The 21,595-nt window shown below is 47.7% G+C and overlaps 1 long non-coding RNA gene across 2 annotated transcripts in view; it reads left to right on the top strand.

The window, feature by feature from the left end:
• The window catches only part of LOC139274816 (uncharacterized), a 237,128-nt gene that overhangs the window by 199,271 nt on the left and 16,262 nt on the right, over positions 1-21,595 (top strand). The window contains exons 2-4 of one of the 2 annotated variants that reach the window (XR_011595618.1): positions 2,865-2,988; positions 3,165-3,316; positions 5,062-5,546. This is a non-coding gene — a long non-coding RNA (uncharacterized lncRNA). Of the gene's footprint in view, positions 1-2,864; positions 2,989-3,164; positions 3,317-5,061; positions 5,547-21,595 lie in introns of those variants that run through there. The other variant, XR_011595617.1, reaches the window with a different exon arrangement.

Raw genomic sequence — 21,595 nt, 5'->3', positions numbered from 1 at the left:
AAAGCAATGCCTGTCCCCTCATGATGGCTAAGTTGTGTAGCATGCAGCACACCACAATTAACTCAAAGACCTGCTGAAGGGAGTATTGAGGCTGCCTCCAGAGCGGTCCAGGCATGAGAAGCGCTGCTTCAGCCTGCCAATTGTCTGCTCAATGATGTTGCGAGTGGCTGCATGGCTCTCATTTTAGCGATGCTCGGCTTCTGTGGCAGCGTTCCAGAGGGGGGTCATGAGCCAGGTGGCCAGGCCGTATCCTTTGACCCAACCAGGCAGCTCTGACCTGGTCTTTGTTACAGGGACATTCGTGAGATATTGTCGCAAGATGAAAGCATCATGTGTGCTCCCTGGATATCGGGCATTGACAGTGAGGATGTGCTGAGCGTGATCGCAGACCAGCTCGACAGTTAGGGAATGGTATCCCTTTCTGTCTCGGAAGGCCACAGCATTCTGTGTGGGTGCTCGCAGGGCGACATGTGTACAGTCAATGGCACCCTGAATGTTGGGGAAAGCTGAAAAGCGTCCAAAGCCTAAAGCCCTCTCAGTCTGGCTGTCTCTGCTCATTGGGAACTTTATGAAGTCCATTCGCTATGCGTACTGTGCCCTTGCGACTTGGCTATCAAAGGGTTAACTCACATGAAAGTCCTGATTCCAACTGTAGACTCACACAGCGTTTAGCGCTCAACTGGAGCAGTCACTGACAATTGTCATATAAGATGCTCCGACTTCCATTTAAAGATGCCGCTATTGTGCCTGCTACGCAATGGGAATGCCAGGTTTTTCCGGTTAGACCTTGGGGTGGCCGCTAAATCAAGTATAAGGCCCGAAATTTCCACCCGGGGCGCTAGCGCAGCCTTGCATGCCGATTGATGTCATGCTGATGGTCCAAACGGAGGCAGGGGCGATATGTTTTAACGCCTCCGCAAAACCTGTGGTGAAACTTCCGGCCATACGCTAAATCCTGGACGCCCCGGTTGAGGCCCAGAAACGCCATTTGCCACCCCGCCGCTTCGCAAAACGAGGCGCAAACTAGCAGAAAATCCAGCCCCATAACTTTATTTTTCTTCCTGATCACATACTTTTTGCCATGTAAAGCTAATTTTTACCAAAATTCTCAACAAAAGTACTTAATATATTAGGACTGAAGTACAGTAATGAATCGAGATGCTGGGCGCGAAATTCCCCAGCATCCCGTTTGGGGTCGGTAACTGACTCGGGGACAGGAATTCCTGCGCCCGATGCAGAAGTCCTACCCCGGCCGCGAAATTGCGGTTACCGCCCCTCACAGGTAGTGGGCGCTGGTGTTGCGCGTTGGTCAGCGCTACGCAGCTGCTCCGTGTCTGTTAAGAAAGAGGGCCGCTGTGCACTCTGTCGAGCCTCTGATAGCCTCCACTGGGCCACCAGGATGGTATGATGCCAAGGCCGCAGCTTGGCACCCAAACGGAGTGCCAGGCTACATGATGGAGGCCCAGACCACGCAACAGAGGTGAGTCGGCCAAACTGGCAGCGCAGGGTACTCCCAGCGATTTCAAAATTCTCATCTTTGTTTTCAAATCCTTCCATGGTCTCGCTCGTCCCTATCTCTGTAATCTCCTTCAGCCTCACAACCTGTCGAGATGTCTCTGCTCCTCAAATTCTGCCCTCTTCAGCATCCCTGATTATAACTTCTCAACCATCGGTGGCCCTGCCTTCAGCTGCCTAGGCCTCAAGCTCTGGAACTCCCTCCCTAAACCTATCGGCTTCTCTACCTCTCTTTCCTCCTTTAAGATGCTCCTTAAAACCTACCTCTTTGAGCAAGCTTTTGGTCATCTGCCATAATTTCTTCTTATGTGTCAAATGTATTTGTTTTGTCTTAAAACACGCCTGTGAAACGCCTTGGGACATTTTACTACTACAAATTGTTGTTGTTTTTAGCTACGTCCCGCGAGCGCATGTCGGCCCGGTTCACGACCCGTGAGGCTGGGGCTGACAACGCTCACGTCAGTTCGTGGGGCACTGGCCAATGTCCACTGCGGGGCGGAAAGGGCTCAGCACACGGCACTAAGGGGTCGCTGCGCATGGCAATGACATCATCACTGGTTGTGCGGCAGCCTGGGGCACTACCGGCAGGGCACAGCTCTACCGTAGCAGCGCCTGCGCTAACTCCTGCACAGCCTGCGCTAACTCCTGCAGGAGCCGGCACTATCGGGCATCGCTAAACAGGGCAATTTTGACCTGTCTCTAGTTTGGCCTCACCTTAACTTCATTCCATTCTTGCATTAGAAACAATTTTTGCAAACAAGCCTGATTCGAGTTTTCCCATCTTCAGAAGGCAAAAATGTTTAAAGGACGTGTCAGGTAAATATTATACACTGGACAAGAAACTGAGGTATCACAAAAGAGTCATTTTCACAGAGCAGAAGTCTGAAAAAACAATTTCACAAACCCAGACTGCAAGGAAAGATTTAAAATCCCCAGCGCAAACTCTGGCCCTGACCTACTCTAAATTTCGCTATGGTGAATGTGACAAGGTGCCAAGAGCACCAGTGCCAAAAGCCTCCTTATGTAAAATGATGCACAGCAAGGTCGTTACTAATGTTCTGAGCATTGTACTTACCACAGCTGGCTGCTGCTCCCCCACTTGCTCAGAACCACTTCTCATGTCATTCTACAAAATGTTCCATTGGGCTTGTTGCTAAATTATCTATAATACAATGTACAGCAATGTGCCAGACTTTCTTAAAGCTGACTTACAAGGTACTTTGGTGAAGACTAAATAACACAAACATATTTTTAAATTATCAAAACTATTTATAGATCCAAATAGTGATAAATGTGCAATTGTATTGATTTTGACCCAGAGTTTATAGAATTGGTACTGTTTTCAACAGCTGGAACTTAATCTGTTGTCATCTGTGAAAACAGAAGCCATAAAGTGGACTACAGAAATTTGAGTCTTGAAAGGAGTCGAATGGCTTTCCACATCTGCAATTATATTGTGATCTTCTGATAAAGGTAGGTTACTTACTATATGGCCAGCTACCAAACCTTCACTCTTAGCTAATTAGTATAAAGGCAGCTGTGAGATTATTACTTTAAGAAAATGATCAAACATGCATAGGATGATTTTACAATCGTCACATATCATCTGGATGTTAGTTGAATGAAATCTTTCCTATTTCTGATTATAGCTTCATAGATGAGCACCTGAGTCTAGTCCATCACTCCCAGCAGAGTGAGAAATCTTGCTCAGGAAAACCAGCATTGGCCTGAGAAGCACACTTTGGCAAATGGATAGCCATGTGACATTTGTAGACATAGGGAAGTACTGCTGACACAGAAGGTAAGTGTTAAGACCGCAGGTAATATAAAATTCCAAAGATCTGGCATTCAAATTCTTCCTAATTCCTCACAAAGATGCTGCTTATAGAATCCAAACCTAATAGGGTAAATGTTATGGATTTGTGCTGCTGGCACAGAGTTTTCCCTGCTGGGAGTGCATCTTGGGAATTTGGGGTCAGAGGTCAGCATATCCTGCAGGATTTTCTATCCATTAAATTTAACTTGGATCACCTATGGTTGGTTTTGATGCATTCAAAAGTTATGGGAATATCTTGTTCTTGTGTTCCTGTGCCAGGGAACACATGTTCAAAATTAGGAAGTTAAAAGTGGGAAAGTTGGGCTGATCTTCTTTACAATCTTCTTATGACATAGAATGTCAGGGAAGAGCATTGAAACAGACAATATAACTGAGTTCAAGAGCTAATTGGATGTGTGTTGTGAGAAAAGATTGAGGGATACAGTGAGAAATGAGTAGGTGGGGTTCAGATCAATCAAAAAGTGAAGTGATGGGCTTTATTGGGTCACATGTTTCTCTGTTCCTAAAAAATCTTATGTATGAAAGCAGGAAGCCATAAGCAACTTTTGGAAACTGATTACCGGGCAAAATGCTTAGCTTTGTTTCATAGGCAGTTCCTCTGCCTTACATCATGAAAAATGTGGTCTAACTATGTCAATTACTTTGTAAATACATGTGGCACAAATTAAGTTACATAAGCAAAATGGTGGCAGCAAATAAAAGTCACAAGTTACTTGTGTCAGAAAACAGCACAATAAAAATGACACATAAAATAGTCTTCATGACAACACAAAATAATAAAAGTAGAGCAGTATTTATAATTAAAAACATTACAAGTTGAAGAAAATATACAGAATTAGATACACATTATGCTTTGAAACATAATTACAGTGAGACAGCAAATTCTAAATTGATATGCTGGAATTTAATGCTTGGATCAGGTGTGTGTTTATTGTACGATAACTGTAATTATGAACAAAAGGAAAAATAACCATTTCCAAATGATTCACAAGGCACTTCAGATGCTGCTTCTTCTTGATCCAACATGCAAGTGTACCATATTATGGCCATCCTTCAGTCATTGGCAGTTCAACAGGTATCGTTAAAACAGATTGCCTGTAATTCACTCAAGTTTTTTTGCACTTTTGTAAATGGTTCTGATGATTCTGACGAAGAGTCATAGGCCATGAAATTAGGAACTTTAGCACCAGTAGTTAAGGTCAGTTATTTTTAATAAATGGCATCCGCCTCACGTCCGCCCACTTCCGGCACTGCCCGCGCTGTTTGCCATCTTGGTGAGGGTGATATCACGGGTAGGACGTGTGTGCGTCGGCAGGATGCAGAGTAGGTATATCCTTAAAGCAGTCAGCGTGTAATGCTGATGCGACACACGACCTACCATTTTGGACATCGCCACTCCATTCAAAGCCCTCTCCTAAACACGCACAGCTGAAAGTGCGTTCAGCTGCACAAGGGACCCCCACCCCCCCCCACCACCAGCGCTGTTTACAGGGAGACATCCAATTTGCAGGTAAGTTGATTATTTCTCTTGAACTGGCTCTTGCAGAGTTTGTAGGAGTACTGGGTTCCTGGAAGATATTTATAGCATTGTTAAAGTGTGCAGGGAGTGCTGCTGGACATTGGGAAGGCATTGGCTGTCACTGCAAGGCCTCTGAGTACACCATTTGTTCTCAGTCATGGTTCTAATTGCAGTCCCCCTTGCATTGCAGCATGACAGGGAGATGGAGCTAAGGCAGCAAAGAAGACAAGTTGCTCGCAGAGAAGACGGAGGAGGGCTCTCAGCAGAAGGCCTTACCCACCTAGGGTTTTCAGGGAGCACTTCTCTTACATGCACCTAAGCCAGGAGCAGTGCGTCCATCGGCTCCGCTTCACTAAGGAGGTGACCACAAAACTCTCCCATCTCTTGGAACCAGACCTACAGCCTCAGTGTAGGGTGACAACCGCTCTGCCAGTGGCCCTGAATTTTTTCACCATCAGGTCCTTCCAGACTGGAACAGGTAACATAGCTAATGTCTCACAGTTCGCCGTCCATCACTGTATCCGGGAGGTCACAGAGGCTCTGTACGTTAGAAGAGCGGATCATTGTCTTCTCGCTAAACAAAGAGAAGCAGGAGGAGTGTGCACGTGGCTTTGCCAGGATATCGGACTTCTCCATGGTGCAGGGTAGCATCAACTGCCCACATGTGGCTTTGGGGGCGCCGCATATCAATGGTGAGATGTTCTGCAACCGCAAAGGGTACCACTCACTTAATGTGTAGTTGATGTGTGACCAGGCCCAACACATCATGAAGGTGAATACCATGGCGAACCCAAAGATGGCTGCTAGGCAATAAGGGCTATCCACTCCTCATCTGGCAGATGACTCCCCTCTGCAACCCCACCACTCGTGGCCAGCACCCATATAATGAGAACCATGCTGCCTCGAGGAATGTCACCGAGCAGACCCTCAGGGTCCTGAAGCAATGGTTCTGCTGCCTTGACCACTTGGGTGGAGCACGCCATTACTCGCCAGAGGGGATGTCCCAATTCGTGGTGGTTCTCTGCATCCTCCACAACTTGGCCATCATCAGGGCCCAGCCTTTTCACCATGGGTTCCATGACCACCTCAGGAGGAGGAGGGGGTGGAAGATGAGGAGGAAGAGGAAGAGCAGGAGGCAGCCTGCAAATCCATATTCAGGACGGGCTCTCCGTGAGCGCATCATCAGACCCTGAATGAAACCCCAGATCCCGGTCTTAAACTGCAGTGCCCAGAATTGGGCATAATAATCCAATTGAGGCCGAATCAATGATTTATACAGGTTTACAACATCCTTGCTTTTGTAATCAAAGGGCTGAATTTTCCAGTCCTGACTGTCTCTGTTTTCGCCCTGAAGGTGTGACAATGGTGGTGGTAAGCTCTTCTGGGTGGGCAGCCAGCTTCCAGTATCCCGCCGGGGTTTCGAGCCCGGGTTCAACGGGGCGCGGAGCATTACCGCCCGGAAGAGGCGAGCCGGTGTGCAACATCCCTGGTTGTGACACCGGCTCGATTTTTTAGTCTTGACCGACTCGTAGTGCCATGTAACACGCCTGCTGGGGACCGCCTGTGAGAACAGGTGTTCCGACCTATACCGGCTACAATGAGGTAAGTAATATCCACCTCAAGTAAGTGTTTTTTCTTTTCTTTTTTTTTGCGATTTGTGTTGTGGTGGCATGGGCTATGTATTGGGAATGTTTTTGGTGTTTTTTTTTCTCCACAGGCCTCTCTCAGTGCGCTCCCAGGCCAGCTATTTAGCTTGTAATTTTAACATGCTCAGCCTGCCTAGTGCCCTAAGAGAGGGTGTGCAATGCCTCCCATAGTGCTTTGCCCCACACTCAGGGCCCAGCTGCTCAATTTTTCTGAGGCCCAAACTTTTCCCAGGAGCAAACTTTATTGGCCCGCCATCATTACCACCCCAAAATGAGCAAAGCCTAAAATCCAGCCCTATATCTCTATTTATGAAGCCCATGATCCCGTATGCTTTTTTTAACCGTTTTTTCAACCTGCCCTGCCACCTTCAACGATTTGTGCATATATACCCCCAGGTCTATCTGAAAATGCACCCCTTTTAGAATTGTATGCTTTAGTTTATATTTCCTCTCCTCATTCTTCCTACCAAAATGTATCACTCCGCACTTTTCTGCGTTAAATTTCATCTGCCCATTCCATCAGCCTGTCTATCTTCTTGAAGTCTATCACTATCCTCTTCACTGTTCACTATAATTCCAAGTTTTGTATCATCTGCAAATTTTGAAATTCTGACCTGTACGTCCAAGCCTACGTTATTAATATATATCAAGAAAAGTAGTGATCCGAGCACTGACCCCTGTACTCCACTGTATTCCTTCCACCAGTCCGAGAAACAATCGTTCACCACTACTCTCTGTTTCCTGTCACTTAGACAATTTCATCTCCATGCTGCCACTGTCCCTTTTATTCCATGGGCTTCAACTTTGCTGGCAAGCCTATTATGTGGCACTTTGTTGAACGCCTTTTGGAAGTCCATGTACACCATATCGACCACATTGCCCTCATCAACCCTCTCTGTTACCTCATCAACAAACTTAATCAAGTTAGTTAAACATGATTTTCCTTTAATAAATCTGTGCTGGCTTTACTTAATTAATCTATACTTGTCCAAGTGACTGCTAATTTTGTCGTTTTTAAACATTTCCCCACGACCAAGGTTAAACTAACTGGCCTGTAGTTGCTTGGTTTATCCTTACACCCTTTTTTGGACAAGGGTCTAACATTTGTAATTCTCCAGTCCTCTGGCACCAGCCCCGTATCCAAGGATGATTGGAAGATTATGGCCAGTACCACTGCAATTGGCACCTCTATTTTCCTCAGCATCCGAGGATGCATCCAATCCGGTCCTGGTGACGTATCTACTTAAATACAGTCAGTCGTTTTAGTACCTCCTCCTTATCAATTTTTATCCCATCCAGTATCTCAACTACCTCCTCTTTTACTATGACTTTGGCAGCACCTTCTTCCTTGGTAAAGACAGATGCAAAGTAATCATTTATAACCTCAGCCATGCCCTCTGCCTCCATACATAGGTTTCTATTTTGATCAGCCCCATCCCTCCTCTTACTGCCAGTTTACTATTTATATGCCTATAGAAAACTTTGGATTCCCTTTTATGTTAGCTGCTAACCTGTTCTCATACTCACTCTTTGCCCCTTTTATTTCCTTTTCATTTCCCCTCTGAGTTTCAGCCTGGTTCTCACTTGTACTCTCAACCTGACAGCTGTCATGTCCCCCTTTTCTGCTTCATGTTACTCTCTATCTCTTTCATCATCCAGGGAGCTCTGGCTTTCGTTGCTCTGCCTTTCCCCCTCGTGGGAATGTACCTCGATTGTACCTGAACCATCTTCTCTTCAAAGGCAGCCCATTATTCGAGTACAGTTTTGCCTGCCAATCTTTGATTCAAACTTATCCGGGCCAGATCCATTCTCAACTCACTGAAATTAGCTTTCCTACAATTAAGTATTTTTACTCTAGATTGGTCCCTGTCCTTTGATAGCTAGCCTAAACCTTATGATACTATTATCACCGTTCCCTAAATCTTCCCCTACTGACACTTGCTCTACTTGACCCACCTCATTCCTCAGAACCAGATCCAGCAATGCCTCCTTCCTCGTTGGGCTGGAAACATACTGAGCAAGAAAGTTCTTCTGAAAAATGCTTCAGAAATTCTATCCCCGTCTGCCCTTTACACTATTACTATCCTTGTCTATATTAGGATAGTTGAAGACCCCATTAGCACTACTCTAGAGTTCTTGCACCTCTCTGTAATTTCCCTGCAAATTTGCTGCTCTATATACTTCCCACTAGTTGGCGGCCTATAGAATACATGTAGTAATGTAATGGAATCTCTGTTGTTTCTATGGCTCCAGGACATTCTCTCTCTCCAGCACTGTAATATTCTCCTTAATCTATACTGCCTCCCCATCTCCTTTCCTTCCTTCCTTCCCTTTCTTGAAAACCTTGGCCCCGAAATTGCCCTGTGCCCCGATTGGGGGCAGTAACCTTCCAGGGTCAGCACACCTGGAAGTCCCGCCCCCAATGAAGAATTGCACCCCTCAAAGGAAGTGGGAGGGCCACTGTGCATTCTGCAGGCCACCAGGGGTGCGTTAGACTTGGCCAGCAGCCTGGCACCCAAAACAGAGTGCCAGGCTGCATGGTGGCAGCCTGATCGACGCACGGGCCACCATCGTTGGACCGATGCAAGAGTTGGCCAACAAATCAAAATGGCGACCCAGGGCGTTCGCCTTTAAGGTGCAAGCCGGCGGCAGATGTGTGCCAGCTTCACGGGTCAAGGGGCAATTTCCACCATGGGGCGCAAAGTGGTAGGTGCGGGGCAGTGAGGGGTCGCGCACACGGCGATTACGTCATTGCCAGTTCCGGCCTGGGGGCTAATCGAAGGCCACAGCGCTGCGGGGACAGCGCCCCCCCACCGAGCAAACCACGGGGCAATTTCCCCGGAGTCCCCTTCCCCAGGTGAAAATGTCATTGCGCCCTGTTAGCCCTCCCCACCGCCTCCCCCCCCCCCCCCCGAGGTGCTAACAGAGCTATATAAAGGGTCAATTTCACCCCCATCTTATAGCCAGGAAAAGTTAATCCCCAATCCAGCCTTTTGCTAATCCAGGTCTCTGTTATCACCACAACATGATATTCCCATGGGGGAGAAGTTCAGTATCGCCCGTTTAGGGGCAGTAACATTTGTGAGGTGCGAGACTTAGCGCCAGGCGTTGAAGTCTCGCCCCTCTCCAGAAATTCGGGTTACCACCCCCAGAAGGAAGTGGAGCATTAAATCAAACACTTCACTTCCTTCCTAGGTGCTAATGGGGCGGACACCTCAGCAACGCTACACAGTGGGCCGTGCTCTAATGGAGTTGCCCATTACTCCCATCCTAGAAATCATGGCCCCAAGCTGTGCGCAAATCCCTGCGCAAGGTTGGAGCCAGACTCCTCCATGCTCCTTGACAGTGACAACAGGCTCTCTGGCAGGCCAACCAATGCACCAAACATTTCTGTGTGCATGCCCATCACCCGTCGTCTAATGGCCGCCCCATCAAACTCCTCATCTGAATGCTCTGCAGCAGAGTTTTTGAGCGACCTCGCCCTCTTGGGAGCTGGTACCTGCGCTATCTTTTCCCCCTGCCCTGGCTGCAGGCCACTCCTGCCTGGTGTCTTCCACTTTTAGGTCCTGCCTCTATACTATGCTCTAAAGTATGCGCAGTGCCATTTTCTGAGCTGGTGCCAGCAAGTGTCAGATTGAGTGACAGTATCTCTTATTCTCCATCACTCGCCTCCTGTTCTTTCTGCACTAGCTGGGCTGGTTGGAGTTCTTGGGTATCTGAAAGGAGAAAGGCAGAAAGGTAGAGTTGTGATGAGGGGAGTGGGGGGAAAAGCAAGATGTGCACACTTAGGGAGGCAATTCCAGAGCTTGGGGTCTAGACACCTGAAGACACATCCGCGGGGGCTGCATAAGGGGCCAGAGTTGGAGGAACAACTCTGAGGGTTGTTGGCTGAAGCAGGTTACAGAGAAAGGGAGGTACGAGGCCATGGAGGGATTTGAATGCAAGGATGAGAATTTTAAATTGAAAGCGTTGAAGGTCTGGGAGAATTTAGGAGATGTAGCACAAGGTTGCTAGGTGCATGGGAGCTGGGGCAGATTAGGATATGGGTAGCACGGTTTTAGAAACATAGAAACATAGAAAATAGGTGCAGGAGTAGGCCATTCGGCCCTTTGAGCCTGCACCACCATTCAATGAGATCATGGCTGATCATTCCCTCAGTACCCCTTTCCTGCTTTCTCCCCATACCCCTTGATCCCCTTAGCCGTAAGGGCCATATCTAACTCCCTCTTGAATATTTCCAATGAACTGGCATCAACAACGCTCTGCAGTAGGGAATTCCACAGCTTAACAACTCTCTGAGTGAAGAAGTTTCTCCTCATCTCAGTCCTAAATGGACTACCCCTTATCCTAAGACTGTGTCCCCTGGTTCTGGACTTCCCCAACATCGGGAACATTCTTCCCGCATCTAACCTGTCCCGTCCCATCAGAATCTTATATGTTTCTATGAGATCCCCTCTCATCCTTCTAAACTCCAATGTATAAAGGCCCAGTTGATCCAGTCTCTCCTCATATGTCAGTCCTGCCATCCCAGGAATCAGTCTGGTGAACCTTCGCTGCTCTCCCTCAATAGCAAGATCGCCCTTCCTCAGATTAGGAGACCAAAACTGAACACAATATTCCAGGTGAGGCCTAAACAAGGCCCTGTACAACTGCAGTAAGACCTCCCTGCTCCTATACTCAAATCCCATAGGTATGAAGGCCAACATACCATTTGCCTTCTTCACCGCCTGTTGTACCTGCATGCCAACTTTCAATGACTGATGAACCATGACACCCAGGTCTCATTGCACCTCCCCTTTTCCTAATCTGCCGCCATTCAGATAATATTCTGTCTTCATGTTTTTGCCCACAAAGTGTATAACCTCACATTTATCCACATTATACTGCATCTGCCATGCATACTCACCTAACCTGTCCAAGTCACCCTGCAGCCTCCTAGCATCCCCCTCACAGCTCACACCGCCACCCAGCTTAGTGTCATCTGCAAATTTGGAGATATTACACTAAATTCCTTCATCCAAATCATTGATGTATATTGTAAAGAGCTGCAGTCCCAGCACTGAGCCCTGCGGCACTCCACTAGTCATTGCCTGCCATTCTGAAAAGGACCTGTTTATCCCGATTCTCTGCTTCCTGCCTGCCAACCAGTTCTCTATCCACATCAGTATATTACCCCCAATATCATGCGCTTTGATTTTGCACACCAATCGCTTGTGTGGGACCTTACCAAAAGCCTTTTGAATGTCCAACTACACCACATCCACTGGATGAGCTGAAGTATACGGAGCATGGAAGATGGGAGGCCAGCCAGGAGAGTATTGGAATTGTCAAGTTTGATGGCAACAAAGGCATGAATGAGGGTTTTCAAGGCGCTTCACAGGAGCATTATCAAACAAAATATGATACCGAACCAAATCAGGAGATATTAGAACAGATGACACAAAGCTTGGTCAAAGAGGTAGGTTTTAAGGAGGAGGAGGAGAGAAATAGGTAGAGTGGCAGAGAGGTTTAGGGAGAGAATTCCAGAGCTTTGGGCCTAGGCAGCTGAAGGCACGATTGCCAATGGTGCAACCATTAGAATCGGGATGTGCAAGAGGCTAGAATTGGAGGAGTCCAGAGATTTCAGAGGTTTGTAGGGTTGCAGGAGTTAGAGATAGGGAAGGAAAGGTCATGCAGAGATTTGAAAACAAGGATGAGAATTTTAAAATTGAGGCCTTGCCAGACCATTGGACCAATGTAGGTCAACGAGTACTGGGGTGATGGGTGAACAGGATTTGGTGTGAGTTAGGATAGGGGCAGCAGAGTTTTGGATGAGCGCAAGTTTATTGAGGGTGGAAGATGGGATGTCGGTCAGGAGGAGTTGGTATAGTCAAGTCTGGAGGTAGCAAAGGCATGGACAAGGGTGTTAGCAGTAAATACTGAAGGGCTGGAATAGGAAATGGGCTGGGGGCAAAGTACTCAGCCGAGGAGAAATGAAAGGTGGCATGAATGGGTGACAGGAGAGAAGGACTAAAGAGACGCTGAGAGAAAATAAAGGGCGACAGCAGTAATGGACTCAGGCCCAGAAAGGTGGCCAAAATACCACATGAAAGTGCACAGAGGAAATTCAGTTTAAGTACACACAGCAAAAATTGGGATAGATATCTCTTGGTTGTAAATAAAGGATGGGAGAAGATAATAGGCAAGAGTTCAAAATTAGAGTCGGAGGTCATGTGGTGGGATGAAGGTAACTTGTAAAAGGATGGAGTTGCTTGGAGCATGGTGAATCAATATCCAGGTTCGGAGACAACTGTGGACAGTGAGTGAGCCCAGGAGATACTTGCAAGGCATAGTATCAGTGTGTGAACTGTTGGAGGTAGTCCAGTGGAAAATGGAGGAGGCGTAGAGAGCTGATCATGAGACAGCGTAGGTTGGTCCAGAGGAAGTGAAGAAAATAATTTAAAACACACAACATTCCTAGAGTTCCACATATCTCAGCTGGCAATAAATACTGTCATTAACAATCTCTACATCTAGCTGCTATCAGGTAGAACATCTTTGGAAATTAAACTTGTGTTTTCACTGCATAGGGAAATGAGAAAATTGTAACGGAAAAATTAAAATGTTCTGACCACTAAATAGAAGTTTGATGGAGCTAACGCAGTTGGCACAGGCACAATGGGTCAAATGAGCTTCTTCTGTGCTGTAAAGTTCTTTGATTCTAAGTAGTTTTCTCTAAGGAGTTTGCAAGCTCCAGCTCAGATTTATAAACTGTTTACTGTCTGTTCCATTTAAATCGGGTTAGAGTTGCTGGTCTGCCCTCTTGTGGTGGTTTTTATAACACCCGGGACCCACCTGACTGGCTGTGGTCAGCACTCGGGCTATAATGTTTACAGGCTGAAGCTGGGCTCCTGTAAATATTGTACACTGTAAGACGCTGGTGCTGCCTCTAGCTAGACGTGGATGATCTCCAACCTCAGGCTGTGATGCAGTACAAAGCTTCCAGAATAAGTGGATGATTTAGGCCCCGGATTTCCTGGATCACACTTACAAAGAAATTTCAACCAGTTTCTGTGCCGATCTTTCCACTGGCAACTTACGCCGATATTTCCTGCAAAACTCATTTGCTTGCTTTAGAACATAAGAAGCCAGCATAATACTAGTTCCAATGCAGCGCCACCAAGAGGAGTAATAGTGAATGGGCTGCTGTCTGCCATGCTGCCTCACTCTGAGCCTCTGGCCACTGCTGCACCTCTTCCAAATTAGGGTTCTGCCGATTGGAAAGGCCATTCCAACCACTTAACCATTTCAAACACTTGGGATAATGGCAGGGGTCCAAATCATTTTAAGTGCACTGAGATTGACAGCACTTTGGCTAATTATAGTGCAGAACTCAATAAGAAAAATTGAACCACAAAATTCACTATCAAACTCCAGAAATCTCAATTTTAACAACAACATGCATTTATATAGTGCAGTTAATGTAGTAAAACATCACAAGGGGTTTCACAGGAGCATTATCAGACAAAATTTGACACCGAGCCACACAAGCAGATATTAGGACAGAAAAGGGCTAGGTTTCATGGAGCATCTTAAAGGAGGAAAGAGAGGTTTGGGGAGGGAATTCCAGAGCTTAGGACCCAGGCAGCTGAAGGCACGTCCGCCAATGGTAGAGCAATTAAAATTGGGGATGCGCAAGGGGCCAGAATTGGAGGAACACAGCGATCTTGGAGTGTTGTAGGGCTGGAGGAGGTTACAGAGATAGGGAGGGGCGAAGCCATGGAGGGATTTGAAAACAAGGATGAGAATTTTAAAATTGGGCCATTACTGGACCAAGACCAGCTTTGGATGAGTTCATTTATGGAGGGTGGAAATAGGAGGCCAGCCAAGAGAGCATTGGAATAGTCAAGTCGAGAGGTAAAACAAGGCATGGATGAGGGATTCAGCAGCAGATGAAGGGCAATGCTACAAAGGTAGAAGCCTTAGTGATGGAAAGGATGTGTGGTTGGATGCTCATCTCACGATGAAATATGACACCAAGGTTGCAAATTGTCTGGCTGAGCCTCAGTCAGTGATCAGGGAGAAGAATGGAGTTGGTGGCTAGGGAACAAAATTCATGGTGGGGATGGAAGACAATGGCGTTTCTGCTCACCCAGGACTGGATGTTGGACAAATCAGAGACAGTGGAGGGGTCGAGGGGTGGTGGTGAGATAGATCTGGGTGTTGTCAGTGTTCATGTCAAACCTTGATGATGTGTTTTCAGATTATATCATTGAGAGGCAGCAGGTAGATGAGAATTAGGAGGACCAAAGATAGACCCTTGGGGACTCCAGAGGTAATGATGTGGAAGTGAGAAGAGAAGACATTGCAGGTGATTTTCTGGCTATAATTGGGTAGATAAGGATGGAACCAGGCAACGGCTGACCCACTCAGCAGGATATCGAAGGAGAGGCGTTGGAGGAGGATGGTGTCTTCAACCATGTCAAAGGCTGCAGATATGTCAAGAAGGATGAAAAGGAACGGTTTACTATGGTCGCATAGTCTATCATTTGTGACTTTGATAATGTAGTTTGTAGTGGCGAAGAGAAGCCGAGGATTATCTTTGCATTCCAGGATGATCCTAGAATAGTGAGCTGTTCAGAGGAGAGCAGGTCCCGATAGTGCCTTTTGTGGTCCGCCATAAACGTTCAAGTCTGAATCCCTTGGATCTAAGGGATATGAGATGAGGGGACATATCAAGAGGAACAACCAGAGTGATAGAGAGTAATGGCTTTTGTGGGGACAATGGCATCAAAGCTAGAGGTGAGGGTGTGATTGAGCATATCGTTAGCTGCGGAAATGTCACCATGTGTGGAGGGCCAAAGACTAGACAATTGGTAATTTGAAAGTGTTGTGATAAGTGACTTGGGAGAAGAGTTTTTTTCCCAGAGGCAGACTCAGAAGAAAATAGGGTTGGGAGGGGGGAAGGGGATTGTGATTGTAGAGGGATACGAGGAGGTGATCAAAGATGGCCTTAGCTATGATAGACACAATAGGAGTAGAGAGGCCACGTGAGATGGGAAGAGTGAGGCGATGGCCGTGAATATAGGTAGGAAGTTTATATGGAGGGAGAGATTAAGGGAGGATAGGAAGGCAATGAATTCAGAGAGCATGATGAGTTCAGATGGAGGTTGCAATCACCGAGGCGGAGAAGTCACTCGGTGCAGAGGCTGAGTGAAGAAAGCAGTGCAGATATCTTGGTGAGAAACTTGGCATGTTACTCTGGTGAGTAGTAGAGCACAAGGATTTTAAAGGAGAGATGTGAGGGATGGAACAAGGTGAGATGCTCAAAGGAGGAGAAGGTGCTGTAGGACGATGGAGAGGAGTAGCAGGACCAAGGTGTGATTTGGTGAGATGGGCCACAGTCTCACCGTGGCAGTGTGAATGGAGCAAGTGGTGGAAATACAGCCAGGCGAGGAGGCTTTATTAAGGGAGGAGGTTTATCCGATATCAAGTGACTTTGGGCTGTGCTGCACCTATCTTTTGGGGCGTAAATCTACAGCAGTGCATTATTTGCATAACTGCAGGAAACTCACGTATAGCTGGACATTTGCATGGGGTGGAGTTATGTAAATGATAGCAGAGGGCTACAGTGGGTATGTCAGAAACAGCATAAATGACCAAGAAAATTCACATGTTAAAGCTATTTAATTATAAAATCAGCGTAAATCAGTCATCATAGAAACCATAGAAATTCACAGCACAGAAGGAGACCATTCAGACCATCGTGTCCGCGCTGGCCGAAGAGCGCCTTCCTCGGAAAAAAATGCAGTTACGCCAGAACTTTCCAGGACATTCCAGACCATAGTGCCAGTGCAGATTCCTATACAGCTGAATACGAAAGCAAGTGGGAATATTCTACTGAAGTAATTCTTTTGGAAATTACGGCTTTAGTTAACAAACGATTTTATTGGTTGTGGCCATGTTTTATTACAGCAGCTTAGAAATTTCGATAGCATACTGCCCGTTGTCTGCGCATTACAGGGCCTTTTTGTGTCGAAAATGACATCTGAACCACGCACTCACAATTCCAGTGCGGGCCACGCCGGACGCAATCTTGGTGAGGGCCATAGTGACGATGTTGGGAGCATGTGCCAGAAGTATGTAGAATAGGCAGATCGTGACGGCAATCGGAATGGAACTCTGATTTGATGCCAGCACTGCCACTTTCATCCTCAACGCTGGAGGTAACGCCCTGTATTAACCTCGCACAGCTGCAAGGAGCCCCTCCCAGCGACCACTCGCAGGTGAGTTGCTGAATAATTTCTACTGGCTCTGTGTAAGTTTGTGGATGTGTTTGGAGCTTTCTAGAGTTGTTTAAAGTCGGTGTGCTGACAGGGAGTAGTGCTGCAAGTGGAGAAGGCCTTGGTTCTGACTTTTATGAGTTTTGGTCAGACCACTTGCTCCCAGTCATGGGCAATGTTCCCTGCAAGCTGTGCTTTGTTCTGCCTGGCCAGTTCTTTTAATGTGTGGTCCCTTTAAATTTCTGCACATGCGCAGTACAGGGTATTTCCAATGTAAAAGCCGGTGAACGGCCTGTGCAGGACTTTTGAGATTACTGAGCAGCCACGCAGCCACACAGCCGCGCACTTAGTGGGAGCATTGGTCATCGGCGCTCTAATTGTCATTCCCCCCTTGGCCTGCAGCATGACAGGGAGATGGAGCAGAGGCAGTGAAGAGAACAACCTGCTCGCTGCGGGAGGAGAAAGAGGAGGAGGGGAGAAGGGCTCGCAGTCGGAGGTCTTACCCATCTAGGGTCTTCCGAGAGCAATTCCCTTACCTCAGCCTGAGCCAGGAGCAGTGTGAGGTGTCTGCACTTTACGAAGGAGGTGCTCACAGAACTCTACCACCTCTTGCAACCAGATTTGTAGCCTCACACCAGGGCAGCATTGCCAGTGGCTGTGAAGGTGATCGTAGCCCTGAATTTCCTCGCATTGGGATCCTTCCGGGCTGGAGCAGGCAACATCTGTAACATCTCCCAGTTCGCCGTCCACTGTTGCGTAAGGGAGGCAGGAGGTTAGACTTCATTGGGCCGAAAATCGCGGTCAGAGGCTTCCTTCGGACGAATGTCTCTGACCCGAAAAAAAACTATGAAAGCACTTGGTGGTCCCGGAGGATAACCTACGATTCCAGTTGGAACCTTCCTTGGCTGTGCAGCGCATGGGAAGATATCTTCCACGTACGAATGCATCTGCTTGAATCACGTGGGCTTGGACCACCAATCACTGTGTAGTATTCTCATTGATGATAATGGGAGCTCCGTTTGTACGTGTTCCCATTACTATCAATGAGAATAACCCCCTAAAACACCGAAACACAGCACACTAAATAAAACAGCTCACATATCTAAAATTAATTGAAATTAAATGTAATTAAATGTTTTATGAAAAGAAAATATTTTTGGCAATTTTTATTTAACGTGTTTTAATAAGTTTAAAAATAAGCTTCTTAATGGGCAGTGTTTTTAATATAAAAATGAATTATTAAATTTAATTTTTCTATATATTAAAAGTGTTACCCTGGTAAAAGTAGCCGAGATGCCTACTTTTACCAGGCATAAAAGTTTGAAGGGCATTTGCTGGGATGAGTTTGGCAAATAGCCCAATCTCTGTCCCATAGATGTCCTTCCTGCAGGGATGCGTAGGATCTGTCAAAATAAATTTTGACAGATCGGAAAAGCCGGTTCTCGGCGCGTGCGCATTGTGCACCAAGAACCGGCTTTTGCGAGACCTTGACGGGTGCGTGCGCACTTCGTACGCACCCAGTGAGGCCGCAAATTTCGGCTGATTGAAGACAGGCAGAGCATGCCTGTGGCTTTGCCAGGATATTGGCTTCCCAATGCTGCTGGGTTCCATCGACTGCACGCATGTAGTTTTGTGCGCACCGCATCTAAATGCTGAGATGTACTGTAACTGCAAAGGTTATTACTCGCTGAATGTGCAGTTGGTGTGCGATCATGCTCAGCACTTCATGATGGTGAATGCCCAGTGTCCTGGCAGCAGTCATGATGCTTTTATATGCGAGAGTCCGCTGTTCCCTCAGTGTTTGAGCCACCAAGACAAACCAGAGGGTGGCTACTGGGCTAAAAGGCTATCCGCTGAACACATGGCTCATGACTCCACTCTGCATCCCAACCACACGTGGGCAGCATGTGTACATTGAAAGCCATGCTGCCACACGGTGTCCTTAAACAATGCTTCTGCTGCCTGCACTGCTTTGGAGGAGCTCTGCAGGACTCACCAGAGCACGTCTCAAGATTTGTTCTGGTCTGCTGCAAGTTCCACAACCTTGCCATCATGAGGGCACAGCCCTTGCCACCAGGCATACGGCAACCAGGAGAGGAGGAGACAACCCAGACAGGCACTTTCTACCCCGGCTGTCCATGATCGACTCATCCAACTGCGGTACTAGTGAACACAACCCCAATCAACAATAGTCCCACACCTTACCTTCCCTCTGTTACTGAGCCTCACAGTTACCTCTCGGCCACTATGCTTAAATAAAAGCCACCACAAAAGGAGCATTCCAAACCAAGGGGTGAAATTCCCTTGTTGTGCGCCGCTGGGGGGCTGTGAACCTGTTATCACCCATGTGCAGCGACGGAAATTGGCCAACGTTCCACAATGCTGCTGTGAGCGGTGTCAGCACCAGCCTCACGGGTCACAAACTGGGCCAACATCCCCCCGCGGAGCGGAATATAAAGGGGAGGCATGCTGCGCGCTGCCATTTTGTCCTTTTGGCCGACTCATCGATCGGCCCGTCTTGATGCTCCTTGGCGTGACCAAGCCGCCATCGTGCAGCCTGGCACTCCGTTTGGGTATCGGGCTGCAGCCTCGGCACCACGCCACCCTGATGGCCCAGTGGAGGCCCAGCACAGTGCGCAGTGGCCCTCCCCTTTAACGGAAGGGGAGGGGCGTTGCAACATGTCAGCGCTACACGGAGAAGCCACGTAGTGCTGCCGATCCTGCCCAAGTAGCGCCCCGGATATCACCCCAACATGAAGTGGAGCGAGCAATGTTGCATTCCACTTCCTGTGAGGGGAGGTACCCCCAATTTCGTGGCCCGGGCGGCTCTTCCGCGCCAGGTGCAGGAAGTCTTTCCCCGACTGGGTTACCACACCCAAACGGGGCACTGGGGAATTTCGCCCCAATCCATCAATCCATCCAATATAACCTAACAAAGTCAACTAATCACCCTTGTCCATTCCCTTTGTGCTCGTCTTCAGTGTGCCTTTGCCTGTCCTAGTGCTCCTACAAAGTGCTATCCCAGTGGCTGCAGCATGGTTGGTGGAAGGCTGCTGACTTTCAGTGGAGGGGACTGCAGATGGCCTTGCAGGACGACCTTGAGTAAGTCTGGGCCTAGAAGGCCCGGCTGCAGACTGCATCACCTCGGCATGGACGGCAAAAGTCTGGGCTGACTGGCTGACAGGCAACAGCAAGGGCACTGACAGAGTGGCAGTGGTAGGAGGACGAATCATTCTCCCGAGGTAGTGCCTCAGCATTCCTAGCCATCTGCTGGAATATTGTGACATCCTGCAAGCCCTTTCAACACTGGCAAACCCAGCCATGATGGCAGCAGTCTGAGCTTGCATGACTTCATTTTGAGCTTCCACTCTGGCACTCAAATGTAGGGTGGCTTGTGCTTGTGCTGCAATGGAAGCTGAGCCATCAGCCATCAGACGCTGCATGATGGTTGGGTCCATAGGTGTGCTAATGGATCTTCCCACCCCTTCCACACTGGAAAGGATGGGCTCCAAGCTCTGCACAAATTGCTGTGCAAGTTTGATGCCGGACTCCTCCATGCTCTTTGACGTTGCACTCAGGCTTTCTGGCAGGCCTGTCAATACACCAAGCATTTTGTTGTGCATACCCATCAAAGTCCTCATCTGTGTATTCTGCAAGAGAACTCATGTGTGACCTCTGAAGAGCTGGCACCAACCCGACCTTTGTCCCTGCCCTGGCTGTAGCCCATTCGTGCCCGGTGATTCAGCATATGCAGATCCCGTCTCTAAGCTAATGTCTAAACTCTGTGCAGTGCCAGTATCTGAGCTGGTGCCTGCGAGTGTCAGATCGAGTGACGGTGTTTCTTCTTATTCATTATTCTCGTCTCCCCCTTCTTCTACAACCACTGGCTGGGCAGGTTGAATTTCTTGGGTATCTGAAATGAGAAAGGCACAAGGGTAGGGTTGTGGTGAGGGGTGGGAAAAAAGCAAAAGGTACATGCTTACACCATGTGCAGATTGAAAATGAGAAGAGATCTTGGGATGAGAGGGAAGTGGGATGTGAGTAGGAAGATAACATATGAGGATACCGGCATCTTGTACTCTTTCAGCCACATTGCTGGCCATGGGCTCAGCCATGCCCCTCCCAAGAATGACCAGCACCGTCTCCTCCAAGGGGATGAGGTGATGTAGGCGAGCCTATCCCCTGCCAGTTAGGTTTTGCTGGCGCCGGTTATGGTTCACCTTTTCTTGCAAGAGAAAGGGAAGTGTGTCAGTGAGTATGGTGCAATGTGTTTGGGCGATGTGCCTGTCATGTTTGAATAGCTGCCAGTACATGCAAGCTGTGAGATGTGAGTGTGAGGCTTACAGCAGTGAGGCTGAGGTGAAACTATGAATGTAAGGTATGAATTGTGTTTGGTAGAGATTGTTGGTAGGTGAGTGATGAGGTTCTGATGCATTGAGCAGTATGTGAGGCTAGTGATGCAGATAGTGGGATATGGTATTTTGAAGATGAATTAATTGACCTTGACCACTCGTTTGAGGTCATTAAACTTCTTCCTGCACTGCAGCAATATCCTTGGGGCAACACTGCTGGCATTCATCATATTGGCTATCTGCTCCTATTGCCCTTTTGTTTGTTGCCTGGAGGGCCTCCTGTAGAAAGAGGACCTCTCCCCTCAAGTTAATCTCCTGCACCCAGGCCTTCAGTGCATCGGAGAACCATGGTGCATTCTTTCCGCCCTGTTGTGCAATCATGAATTGATTTTTTTTCACTGTCATCCTCCGCCAGTTGAATGATGATCTGCAGGCAGAATGCCCCTCCCCTTTATAAGGTGCAT

The sequence above is a fragment of the Pristiophorus japonicus genome, chromosome 10 (genome assembly GCF_044704955.1).
Source record: "Pristiophorus japonicus isolate sPriJap1 chromosome 10, sPriJap1.hap1, whole genome shotgun sequence".
NCBI lineage: Eukaryota > Metazoa > Chordata > Chondrichthyes > Pristiophoridae > Pristiophorus > Pristiophorus japonicus.
This window is presented reverse-complemented; position numbering and strand designations above follow the sequence as displayed.